Here is a 12,898-nt window from a genome sequence, read left to right as displayed (position 1 = left end):
TCCCAGCCGGCTGGAATGAATAGTCCTCTGCTTTTACATCCGTAACTGCTAGGTACCCAGTTACTGCGCGAAACTCAGGCGTGAGTCTTCCTCATTCCACGCCCTCACGAAGCAGGTAGTAACGGGCACACCCAAAGATACAAAGTCCAGGCACCTTGCCGGGAGGTGCCATGAACACCACAGCTCCAGAGGAAGGAGTCCAGAATCAGACACCATGGCTTCTGAGAAAGGGCCTGCAAACAAGGGTTACACGTGGAGAACAGTTACCTGGGAATTTGAAGTCTTCTTTGATCCCCGAGAACTGCATAAAGAGGCCTGCCTGCTCTATGAAATAAAGTGGGGGACAAGCTCCAGGACCTGGCGCAGCTCAGGCAAGAACACCACCAATCACGTGGAAGTCAACTTTATAGAAAAGCTGACTTCAGAGAGGCGGCTTTGCCTATCCACCTGCTGCTCCACCACCTGGCTCTTGTCTTGGAGCCCCTGCTGGGAATGCTCCAGGACAATTAGAGAATTTTTGAGTCAACACCCGGGCATGACCCTGGTTATTTTTGTAGCTCCGCTATTTCAGCACATGGATCACCGGAACCGGCAAGGACTCAAGGACCTCGTTACCAGCGGCGTAACTATCCGGGTTATGAGCGTCTCAGAGTATTGTTACTGCTGGGAGAATTCTGTCAACTACCCACCAGGGAGAGCAGCTCAGTGGCCACGGTGCCCACTTCATGGATGATGATGTGTGCACTGGAACTCCACTGCACCATTCTCAGTCTCCCACCCTGTTCAAAGACTACAAGAAGACATCAAAATCAGCTTACATTTTTCCGCCTTACTCCTCAACATTGCTATTACCAAATGATTCCACCATCCTTTTAGCTACAGGATTGTTACAACCTTCTGAGACGTGGAGATAAATAGAATGATTCCTTCTGTTTATATTGTTTCTACCCAACAAAGAGTAAATGCTCTTAAGAATCTAGAAATTTCCACAAATAGCAATATCATGAATTGTGTTACCTTTGACCATATTTCAGGTCACCTTAAAACTTAAAACAATAATATATATATATATATGGAAAAAAAACAAATAAATAAATTTTTTAAAAATTATTATATGCTCCATCTGCATCTAGAGGAGCCAGGAGGGCCACAAATGGTCTGACCACACCTGTGCTCCCCAACACGCTGGGGAGGACCACTGGGCAAGACCCCAACAATCCTCCCTCCTCGAGGGCCCCACACGGGTGCCTGCTTCTCCCTGAGACATGAGTTTCAGTTCCCTGCCAGCCTCTGGAGCCACCCACCCAACTCAACTACGTCCTCCCGTGGGAACCAGGGGACACCCACCCTCTGATAGAACGATGCCTGCCTCCCACAGCCCCGGGGTGAGGAGGAGGAGACTACAACTGTCAGGTTCTCTTACCACGACAGTCCTGGTGGACCAGGTGGAGCTGATGGAGGCAGCAGGGTAAGACACCCAGCAAATGTGGGTAGGTAGGACCTGGGCCTGGGGCTGCACAGCCCAGAGCTCTGTGCCCAACAGAATCTTCTTGGAGGGGCTGTCCGAGGCCAGGAGGTCTGCACCGTGTCCACTCTCTGAGGCCAAGGGCACACAGAGCTCCAAGTCCTTCAGCATGTCTGTGCTTTAAACGCCCCCATTCAACAAATGACTGCTTTTAACGCTGAAGCCTCACCTGGAATAACTCCCAGGGTCAAAATGTAAGAAGCGACTGTGAACGCGGCGCTCAAGCTGAAACACTCCCCGAGCCCCTCGTCTCCAGGCCGTCCACCCGGCCCACTTCCTTCCTCTCCTCCTTCACCATCTCTGTCATCCCCCTGCCCCCACCCATCTTCCCCACTCCAACACCCTGGCTGCCGCCCATTTGGCTGCCCCCTCTCCTGAACACTGGTGCCCGGATGCTCGTGGCCCCAGCTGCTCCCTGCTTCCTCTCCACCCACCTGGGCTTGCTGGGCTTGGCTGCTCCTGGGGCTGCCAGCAGAGGAGCCAGGCTACCCCCTAAATGGCTGCATTATCCCCAGGTGACGCTGCCAGGCCGCAAGGCCTGGGCTGCGGGGGAAAGACAGGCTCCAGGACGCAAGGCTGAGGCCAGCCCCGCACCCCGCTGTGGCCTCTGCTCTCCCACCCCAGCACCCAAGCACCCTCCCCCGGCAGGCTGTACAGACCACACCACCCAGCTGCCCCTGTCAGGTGGGTGGTCTGCCAGGGCCCCAGGACCCCTCTGGCTGGGCATGGTAGCAACCATGAACCCAAGGCACATGCCCCATCTCTGCTGCCATGGCACTCCCACCTGGATCTCAGCCCAGCTCCCACAGCTGTCTGTCCTCGGCACAGCCTGGAGCAAGTCTCAGCTGGGCTCAGCTGTGGAGCCTGCCAGCTGTTTGTGGGAGGCAGGGGAGGCCTCAGCGGCTGGAGCTTGGGTGTTTCTGCTGCGAGAGAGGTGAGACCCCCGCCTTCCTCCCTGCACAGCCACGGTGCCACGGCCCCTGGGAGGTGCTAGGGATGCCGGGAGCTGCAAGCCAGGCTCTGCCCATCCCCCCGGGGCCTGCAGAGATGGCGGCCATTCAGCAGCCGTCACACCACCGTGGACTCTGTGACTGCGGATGGAATGGCAGGTGCCCAGGAGAAACAGCGCAACGGAGCTGGCCCAGGAGTTCTGCCCCTCTGCAGAACTGGGGTTGGGACTGGAAGGGGGGCTGCCCACTGGAGTGAGTAGGGAGGGCTGGGCCACAGACCCAGTCTGGAACCAGGGTTGGGTGTTCTGAGGTCAGAAGAGGCCCCTGGGCCACAGTGTAGGTGACACAACAGGGGTGGAGGCTGAGAACAACCAGAGCCCCTTCCAGGGCTGAGTCCCAGGCCTGATCCCAAAGCACAGCAGCCACAGGGCGTCTCCAACGCACAGCAGACAGGGGCTGGGGGACCACAGCGGGCCTGGGGAGTGCTTCTCTCTGTAGCCAAAGGCTGCTCCTCCCTGCCAGCCCTGGCAACGCGCAGGGCTCGGGCACAGGTGGGGCACCATTACCCTTCCCTGGACCCACCAGCCCCGCCTTGTCGCAGCCCGGATGGTTCAGACTCACTCCCCACTCTACCCCCGACTACATGAGCTCCCAGGGGTGCTGGATGGAAGGTACTGTCGAAACAGCTCTTTATAAAACACTTCCTGACAGCATGGGTGAAGACTCGAGGGGAAGTGGGTGGGCGCACAGCGGGCACAGCGGGCGCAGCGCTCCCCAAGTCTCTATCAGATACATAAGTCCCATCTAGTGCAGTTTAAATCCAAACTATACCCAATATTATGAACATAGAGACTTCCCTTCACTTACAATGGGCTTACTTCCTGAAAAACCCACTGTAAGTCGCAAGTACCCTAAGCAGAACTTGCATGTAACCTGCCTACCCCATGGCACACGCGTGCAGAGCCCAGGGCCACTGATTCTGTCCGCCCCGGGGCTGCCTGGGAGCTGTGGCTGCTGCTGCCCAGTGTGGAACCTGCCAGTGCCAGTGCCACGTACCCCTTGCCCAGGAAAATATCACGTTAGAAATGCAAAGTACAGATTCCACCGAAGGCCTTTCACTTCTGCACCATCATCAAAACAATCGTAAGTGGAGCCGGCGTACGTCGGGGTACTCTGGTCTGAACACCACTCACCGCACGCTTAGAAACAGTCACGGTAAGAGATCGTGTTGTGTGTGCTTTACCACAGTGAGAAAAATTTCAAAACCCTTTTGAAAATCCAAACAGTCTCACGACCCACTTCGGCCTTGGCATTCGCCCTGCTAAGGCACGGGCAGTGGGTCGGGGAGTGGGTCGAGGCGGTGGGGGGGTAGGGGGTGGGGGGGTCCGTCGGAGCTCTGCAGAGAAGCAGAGCCACGGGAACTAGGGACCACCAGACAGGGTTCGCCAGCACAGCTGAGAGTGGAGCTGCCTGACGCGCTACGGAGGCCCAGCCAGGTCAAAGCCAAACGCCAGAAGTTGCCTAGAACCAGGAAGGGCCTGGGGTCGGGGGATGCTCAACCCCTTGTTCAACGCAGGCCTTTACCAGCTACAGGACACCTCTGTCAGGGAAGCTAACCTGCCTTACTCAGCTAACCAATCCGAGTGTTCATCTCATCCAGAAACACCCGCACTGAGAGTAATGTTTGACCAAATCATCCAGGCAGCCTGTGGCTCAGGCAACTCAGAAAATCCACCACCGCCGTGGGAGAATGGCGACAGCAGCCGTCCGGTGCTAGGCCAGGCTCCACTCTGCTTCCAGGCCCCTCTCCAAGGGTACCTGCAAAAGCTCACAGGAAATGGATTCTAAAGAAAAGTTTATTTGGTCCGGCACCATGGCTCAATAGGCTAATCCTCTGCCTGCAGCGCCAGCACAACGGGTTCTAGCCCCAGTCAGGGTGCCAGATTCTGTCCTGGTTGCCCCTCTTCCAGGCCAGATCTCTGCTGTGGCCCGGGAAGGCAGTGGAGGATGGCCCAAGTGCTTGGGCCCTGCACTCGCATGGGAGACCAGGAGAAGCACCTGGCTCCTGGCTTCAGATCAGCGCGGTGTGCCGGCCACAGCAGCCATTGGAGAGTGAACCAACGGTAAAGGAAGACCTTTCTCTCTGTCTATCACTCACTGTCCACTCTGCCTGTCAAAAAAAAAAAAAAAGCTTATTTGGATGCAAGGAAATTCTGAAATGCATGCATATTAGGGCTCTTCAAAAACTTCATGAAAAATGTATATTATGAAAAGGCTATGCATGACTTTAATTTTTTGCACCCAAATGAACCTATGTTTTCATTCCATTTTTCTATGAACTACTGTTCTTAGGCAGAGACAGAGAGAACTTCCATCCACTGATTCACTCCCCAGATGCCTGCAACAGCTGGGGTGGGGCCAGGCTGAGGCCAGGGGCCAAGAACACCATCTGGGTTTCTCCCACCGGTGGCAGGGACCCAACGACCTGAGCCATCGCCTTTTGCCTCCCAGGGTGTGAATCAGCAGGAAACTGGCATCACTCCAAGCTGGGCTCTCCAACATGGGATGTGGGCGTCCTGACCACACTAGGCCACATGTCCACCCTCTACGAACTTGGTGAAGTTCCTTCAGGCAACCCATGTCGGGGGCCTCAGGTTCCACAACTCATCAACCAAGCAAGGTCCACGAACTCTTCTGAACACAGTCAAATGCCACGCAGGCGTGGACCGAGCAGTGTGGACTGAGCTGCCCCGAGGTGGCGAGGGCCCCGTCAGGGTGCCCCCAGCATCTGGGATGCCGGTGGGAGTGGGACTGTTGCCAAACAGCTTCCGGGAATGCTTTCCAGAGCAGACTTCCGGCCTCGGTAGCCATTCTGTGAGGATGACACCACAGAGCGTGCCCACGGCCTCGGCAGCAGCACTTACACCCCAGGAAAAGTCCTCTGCAAAACACGACAGCCGTCCACAGAGAAGCCTGCCTCCCCTTCCCGGGGACGACGGCGCTGGATCTGCTGCTCCAGCAGCTCAGAGGCTCCCCAGGAGGTAACAGCTTCCCCACGTCCGGACAGCGGCTGATCCAGGGAGGCGCACAGAGCCGTTTCCCACGTGGCTTGTAGGAAGACAGTACTCAGAACACACGGCAAAAGCTGCGAGGCGCCGACGAGGACATGGGTTAGCTCCCCCAGTGAGGAGCCCTTCCTCCTCCCCAGGCAGTGCATCCGTTTCCAGTGAAAGTTATGCCACCATGCAGCAGGCACTGTGGCATAGCGGGTAAAGCTGCCACCTGCAACACCAGCCAGCTGCTCCACTTCCAATCCAGCTCCCTGCTGATGGCCTGGGAAGGCAGTGGATCATAGCACAAGTGCTTGGGCCCCTGTACCCACCTGAAAGACCAGATGGAGCTGCTGGCTTCGGCCTGGTCCAACCCCTGGTCTTTATGGCCATTTGGGGAGTGACCCAGTAGATGGAGGATCTCTCTCTCTCCATCTCTCTATAGCTCTGGCTTTCAAATAAATGAGGCAGGGAGGGAGAGAAAGAGGGAAGGAAGGAGGAAGGGAGAGAGAAAGAGAAAGAGAGGCAGAGAGAAAGACAAGAAGGGCAGGGAAGGAAAAAGTTGTGCTACCAGACAAGAGTCTCAAAGTCCCAACACAGCTGCTGGGCTCTTAGGCCCCGACCTCTAAGTAGATGTCCTCGGCCAGCGTAACAAGAACAGGCGATTCCTCTTAGAGCTCTGACTCACGGCTCCAGCTATGCACGAGTTGTGAAACAAAAAAGCAACATCCCAACAACTCTACTTCGCGTCCAGCTCCCTGCTGAAGCACCTGTGAAGCAGAGGACGGTGGCCCAATGGCCTGAGTTCCTGCCACCCACAAGGAAGACCCAGATGGAGTTCCTAAGTCCTGGCTTCAGCCTGCTCCAACCCCACCTGCGGCAGGCATGAGAGGAGTGAACCAACCGGCAGATGGAAGCTGGCTCGCTCGCTCTCTCTCTCTTTCTACCTCTTAAATAAACACATCCTTTTTTAAAAAGTGGTATTAAACAAAGTAAAGCTGCTAATACTGCTAATATTTAGTTTTTCAAGCTTTAAAAGACAACCCAAAGTTCCACTCTGCTCCCTGCTGCCCTGAGGTGCACGCTCACCCTGCTAGAGAGGGGACCACGTCTCCAGGTGTGGCTGAGAGCCAGATCACACGGGAAGCTCCCACCCATAGGAAAAGCCATGAATCCTTCGTGTATTCTGTGGCCCTGCCGTGGAACAACCTAGAGACACAGAAGAGAAACTTGCAATTCAGGACGTGTGCTAAACTGTTCGCTGTTCACTCAGGGTCCCAAGGAGGCCACCGAGGCTGGGGGCAGTCTCAACCCCCGATCCCATGGTGTCACTGTGTCTGAATTCTCCCTTGGAAACCAAGACTCCAAACCAGCTGAGCTCAGTGTGGCAAGGCCAGGAAGCAAAAATGATCTGAGTGGGCTACTAGGGATAGTAGTGAAAGGAGCTACTCCCACTTCTACCCTCCCTCTAGGGCCCTATAGGAGAAACAGCACCATAACTGGCCCTTGAGTCAACGCATGTAATGTATCCCGCAAGACAGAACCCCACTCTGTCACGAGACTGTCACCCAACTGGTGCCATATGTTAATGTTCAGAAGGACTTCCCACTATCACTCTGGGATGAAGCTTAAAAATGCTAGTTTTGGGGCCGGCACTGTGGCACACTAGGTTGACGCCCTGGCCTGAAGCGCCGAGATCCCATATGGGTGCCGATTCCGGACCCGGCTGCTCCTCTTCTGATCCAGCTCTCTGCTGTGGCCTGCGAAAGCAGTGGAAGATGGCCCAACTCCTTGGGCCCCTGCACCCACATGGGAGACCTGGAAGAAGCTCCTGGCTCCTGGCTTCAGATCGGCGTAGCTCTGGCCATTGTGGCTGTTTGGGGAGTGAACCATTGGATGGAAGACCTCTCTCTCTGCCTCTCCTCTCTCCGACTTTTAAATGAATGAATAAATCTTTTTTTAAAAAAGGTTATTAAAATAAAATGCTAGTTTTATCGCAGACAGTTGAATACTGGCAGTTTCCCATGGTTCACCTGCTTCTGAGGAGAGAAGTACATGGTGACATCAGTGAATTCCCTGGAAACGCACCCATGCTTTTGATTCTTCTACAATCAGACGGGTTCCTTGGTCAGAGGCAATGTTGTACGAGCACCACGACGGTGGGTAGAGGCTTCTGCAAGCCCAGTAACAGGGGTCCTGGCGGAGCACGGGGGGGGGGGGGGGGGGGGGGAGTCCGACCACACCCACGATCCCTGCCTGTGCAGCGAGAGCAGATGGCTGCCATCCCCGAAGGAAGGGGTCAACTGTCCCAAGGAATGGTGCCACGCCAGCTGCCGGCACTGGTGGTGATAACCAGACCAGATCTGGAGAAGACACTCCTGGTTTGGAGCCCCTGTGCAGTCTCCATTCCTTGCACCAGGGGCTCCTGGTCTTGGGTCCACCAAGCAAGCACTGGGGTCACTGGGAAACGAGGTTCACTGTCGATTCGTGGTCACATCCACCCGATCAGTGAGCGTCTTCGCAGTGGATGCAACCCAGTGAGCATTCCCACGGGGCACGGCGTCCATCCACACGCTCTGTGCCCTCCCTAAGAGCTCCGCACACGCATAGCTTCCCTGGGCCTCGACCCATCTATTCCTTCCAAGTTCCTGCCCTCCCAGCCAAACCACCAGCCGCTGCCCACAGAGCAGAGCAAACTGGTGTTTCTGACCACCTCTGAATCCTCCCACGGGTAGCTCCTGGGTTTCTGCTCCCCACTGTCCCTTGTGAAGGTGAAAGGCTGCAGTAGCTCTCCTCCTCCGGAGGTGCCGGCTGGCCCTGCTGACCATCTCTAAGCCGGCTCCCATTGGTCACCCGCGGTCACCTCGTTTCTCCTTAGTCAGACTCCCTCTGACCGCACACGGATGGGAAGGAGGCAACGCGGGACGAATGGATTCAAAGCGATCTGAACCACTTAGGCAGGTCCCTGTGCTCTCCTGTACCTGGGGGTACCATTTCCACCTGACAGACAGGCCCACCACTGGCTGGAGGGGGTGGGGAGTGTCACAACACCCAGCGGATGGTGGGTATCTGAGGATACCCAGACACTGGATGTCATGCGCTTAAGCAGACCAGGGCCCAGTCAGAGGCCAGGGACTCCTGAGGGTCCAGCCATGACCATGCTGCAGGAAGTTGCTGGATCAACCCTCACTTCCCACAGCCAACCAAGTCTGGATCACAGGGCCCAGCACTGAGCACCCAGGGCAGCGGCCAGGACTCCTGCAGAGCCTTCTGCTCCAAGCTGTGTGCAAAGCTGTAAGCCTACGAGTTAACCCCCGGGTCAGAGCAGCACACTCAGATGGGACACATCTCGCTCCAAAAACCCAAACAGGCCCAAGCCTGGGGCCTCTTTAAAGTCAGCAGTACACACTGCAGCCATTTTTCCCCTACTTTGGAGGGAACATCCTCACATTCTCCAAACTGGACTCCCAAGAACACTGCAAGAAATATTCATGGGGTTTAGCCCCCACTCTCTCAGGGTGGACCCGATAGATCTACCATGGCTACTAAGATGCTAAAGACCTCCGGCCTATCAGATCCAACCAGCACGCTGCCACTGGTGCAGCGTTCAGAAGGTCAAGATCAGCAGCAGCGAAGACGACAAACCCGGAGACAGCACCAGCAGTGACCTGACAGGTAAAGGCTACAGTGCTGCTCATGCCAAAACCTGCAGATCCACACATCCGAGTCCCTCAGTGGGAGTCCCAGCTCCACATCCCACTCCATCTTCCGTTAATGTGCACCCTGGGAGACGGCAGATGAAGGCCCACGTGAGGCGTCCCAATGGAGTTCCAGGCTCCTGGCATTGACCGGGTCCAGCCCCAGCTGTTGCAGGCATTTGGGCAATGAACTAGAAGATGGAAGACTGATGGATCTCTGCCAGTGGATCTCCCTGCCCCTCCCTCCCCCCCCCCTTTCTCCTACTCTCTTTCAAATAAAGTGCAAATCAACCAATGTTTAAAAATGTTTGAACCTCCTGATCAAGTGCCAAGGCTGTGTCAGTTTGTTCCAATAGAGATAGCATGGTGGGGAAGGGCACTGAGCTGAGTGGTTAAGTCATTACTCGGGACATCCGTACCTCCTATCAGAGTGCCAAGCTCAAGTCCCCGCTCCTCCACTTCTGACCCAGCATCCTGGGGAGCCAAGATGATGCCTCAAGTGCTTGGGCCCCTGCCACCCTCTCAGGAGACCTGGACAGAGTTCCTGGCTCCTGGCTTCATTCTAGCCCGGCACTGGCTTCTGCAGGCATTTGTTTAGTGAAACAGTCGCTCAAACAATGGAGCATATGTCTCTCTCTCCCCTCATCCTCTCAAATAAAATGAAATGCTTCTTTTTTTTTTATTTTAAAAGATATCACAATGGGTAAAGTGGCTACCATTATAGCCACCAACATAATTTAGGGTTACGATAATCCACTGTACTTTTTTAAGATTCACCCACTTTCTGCATGGTCCAAATAGGTCCAGAAAAGGGACAGGATGTGAAATGGTACCTCTGCACCTTTCAAGAAGCTCCGAAATCCTCCCCCAACCCCTGCCTGAGATGTGGTCTTGTTGGGCTTACCACTCCTGTCTCTAAAGGTCTCAGACCACGGCTGGGAGCCAGCGTGATAGCTCCAACAGGTGGTGATGGCTCCAACAGGTGCAGATTAGACTATCCCAACTTACGTTAGGGACCAGGGAATACCACAGCCTAGGGCCATGGACCTGCTGTGAGACGGAGTTCGGCTGAAGCTCCATTTCTCACCCAACCGTCGTAGCCTTTCCTGTCACTGGTAGACCTTGGTGGTGTTCTGAGCTCCCCGCAAATTAAAACCCCGTGTTAAGTAGAAGCACCACATACTTGCTGAGTTCTCAGACGCCCTGGCTGTGGGCCCCGTGGGGAAGGCACGGGGGCTGTTTCAGGGTACACACGTGGCACTGCTGTACATGTCTTCCCCAAGGCAGCCAAGAACCTTCTCCATCCACATGGTTCCAGGTCTGGGAACCGAATGACGGGCCAAGGCACTCCTTTCCGCCGGATATACTTTGTCCTGTGTACAGATCAAGTACTAGCTAGCATGCTGCCTGTGGCTTCAGTCCCAGGGCCTGGTGATACAGTTGCAGCCACCCAAAGTGCCCATTGGTCAAAATATCCTGATGACCACCCTGAGTAAGTGTGGCGAGCGGAGGAGGAGGGCAGCAGGAGGGCACTGTCCAGCTGTCACCCGTGCCTCTTGCACTACCGCTGAGCTCACAATGGATGCTTAATGCTGGTTTTCCCTGGACTTAACCTTCCTCTCAAAAGTGCGTTTGCAGATTCTGGGGCAATCTGGCGACCTGTCTGATTTCTCCTCAACCTCTGGGAATGGCAGGGGGCGGGGGCGCGTCTGTGTCCAGGGTCACCTCCCCCTTTGGGGCAGTCCCTTCAGACCAACCCTGTGCCCATGGGGCCAGCCGCTCATCACAACCTCCTCCTCTCGGCCTCCCCACAGGGGTTCCCTGCTGTCTTTACACCCACTCCCCCGTCCCCTCCCCTGTGCTGCCCTCCCCTCCCCTCCGCTCCCCTTCCCTCCTCCTCATCTCTTCCGGTCACCTGCCTGCTCTCACTTTTTGGACTCTTCATGTGTCTCCCCAACTCCAGAGGCCACACCCAAGATATCAGGGGTCTTCCTGAAGGCCCCACCCCATGCTGGACTGGCAGCTTTAGTGACCACAGGTGGCACTCGCATAGAGGGCTCTGAACATCCTGTCACATGATCATAGTGCACGGATTGCCTGAGAGGACACACGGGGAACGAGCAGCAGTGGCCGCACTGGGAGATGGGGGCAGGAGTGGGACAGCGCCACCCGGGACTGCTTGGTTAATTTCTTCTTGTGTACATGTTACCAACTCAAAAAACAAAAATTTTCACATTTAAAAATCAGATTTTTGAGTAACCTGCTTGCTTCTGACCTCAACGGACTACTTTTTCAGGAAGGGATATTTGGGGGCCCAGCTCAGGGCAGGGCTGGTGAGCTAGGAAATGCACTGGTGCTGAGACCCTGATCCCGCCTCTCTACTTCCTGGCCTCAGTTTCCCCACTTGCCCAACACCTGCCTTGCCTGCTTCCTGCGATTCCACGGAGTCGATCCTGGCAGAGCAGCGTTCCCAAGCTCAGGGATGAATCCCCTCCTCTCTGTCCCTAACATTATCGGGTGGGGGTGGTGACTTATTTATTTAAAAGGCAGAGTTCCAGATAGAGAGGGAGAGACAGAGAGAGAGAGAACCATCTGCTGGTTCACTCCCCACATGGCCGCGCCAGCCCGGGCTGGGCCAGGCAGAAACCAGAAGCCAAAAGCTCCATCCGGGTAGCAGGGGTCCAAGCAGCTGGGCCATCTTCCACTGCTTTCCCAGGACATCAGCAGGGAGCAGCCGGGAATCGAACTGGCACTCCTATGGGATGCTGGCATTGCAGAAGGTGGCCTAGTGCACTGAGCCACAACACCTGCCCCAGTGCTGGGATTCTGAAGTCCCACATCCCCCCAGAACAGATGGGCGTCAGCAGCTAGGGTGGGGAGGGCCTGAAACTCCTCTCCCGCTCACCCAGTAGCCTCCTCTGAGCCCCTTCCTACAGCTCCACTCCTTGGGAGACCAATGTCCCCTCCCCATGCCTCAGGTCCCACCTTACTTAATGCACAGAGACACCTGTCAGTTACTTGACGGGCACTGTGTTAGTCATAGCACCTGCAGCACAGGGTCCTTGTCAGAGCCACACTGGATGAAGCCTGCGAAAAACCTCCCTAGTCCGGAGTAGCCACCGCTGAGCAGACAGCTGCCCAGACACCGCTTCGGAAGCCCACACCCCGCACATCTCGGCGCCTGGCGCACTCCCCAGTGCCACCTTGCCCCCGTGCCCACGCTGGGAGGGGCAGGTGCCGCCACAAGGTCTTGGGCCCCTGCCATCCACATGGGGGATCTGCACTGAGGTCTAGCACCTGGCTCCAGCCTGCCTCAGCCCCAGCTGTTACGGGCATTGGTGGATAGAAAACAGCGATCAGAGCTTCTTTCAAATAAAATAAATAATTTTTAAAAGAACCTAAGTAGAGTTCAAGTGTTCAGGAAATGCCGGATGGTGTGATTGTTAGTATTACTACTACTAGCATTATTAGTACTGCATTAGAATGATAGTACTGTCAGTCTAGCCTTACTACTACCATTACTCATATTACTATTAGTAGTAGTACACTAGCGTTATTACAGAGACGCGGCCGGGAGTCGGGGCGCAGGTGCTTGTAAGAGCATCAAAGGCACCGAGAGCCGGGTCTCTGCAGCAAAGCGGGGTTCCCCAGCGGCCCGTGAGGCCCACAGTCGCC

The 12,898-nt window shown here is 55.7% G+C and overlaps 1 pseudogene; it reads left to right on the top strand.

Annotated features, from left to right (window-relative positions):
• The first annotated feature begins 214 nt into the window (after nucleotides 1-214).
• On the top strand, nucleotides 215-914 carry LOC133758585 (C->U-editing enzyme APOBEC-1-like; annotated as a pseudogene).
• The last annotated feature ends 11,984 nt before the right edge of the window (nucleotides 915-12,898 follow it).

The sequence above is a fragment of the Lepus europaeus genome, chromosome 4, assembly GCF_033115175.1.
Source record: "Lepus europaeus isolate LE1 chromosome 4, mLepTim1.pri, whole genome shotgun sequence".
NCBI lineage: Eukaryota > Metazoa > Chordata > Mammalia > Lagomorpha > Leporidae > Lepus > Lepus europaeus.
Note: the sequence above shows the minus strand (reverse complement) of the source record. Positions and strands in the feature narration are given on the sequence as shown.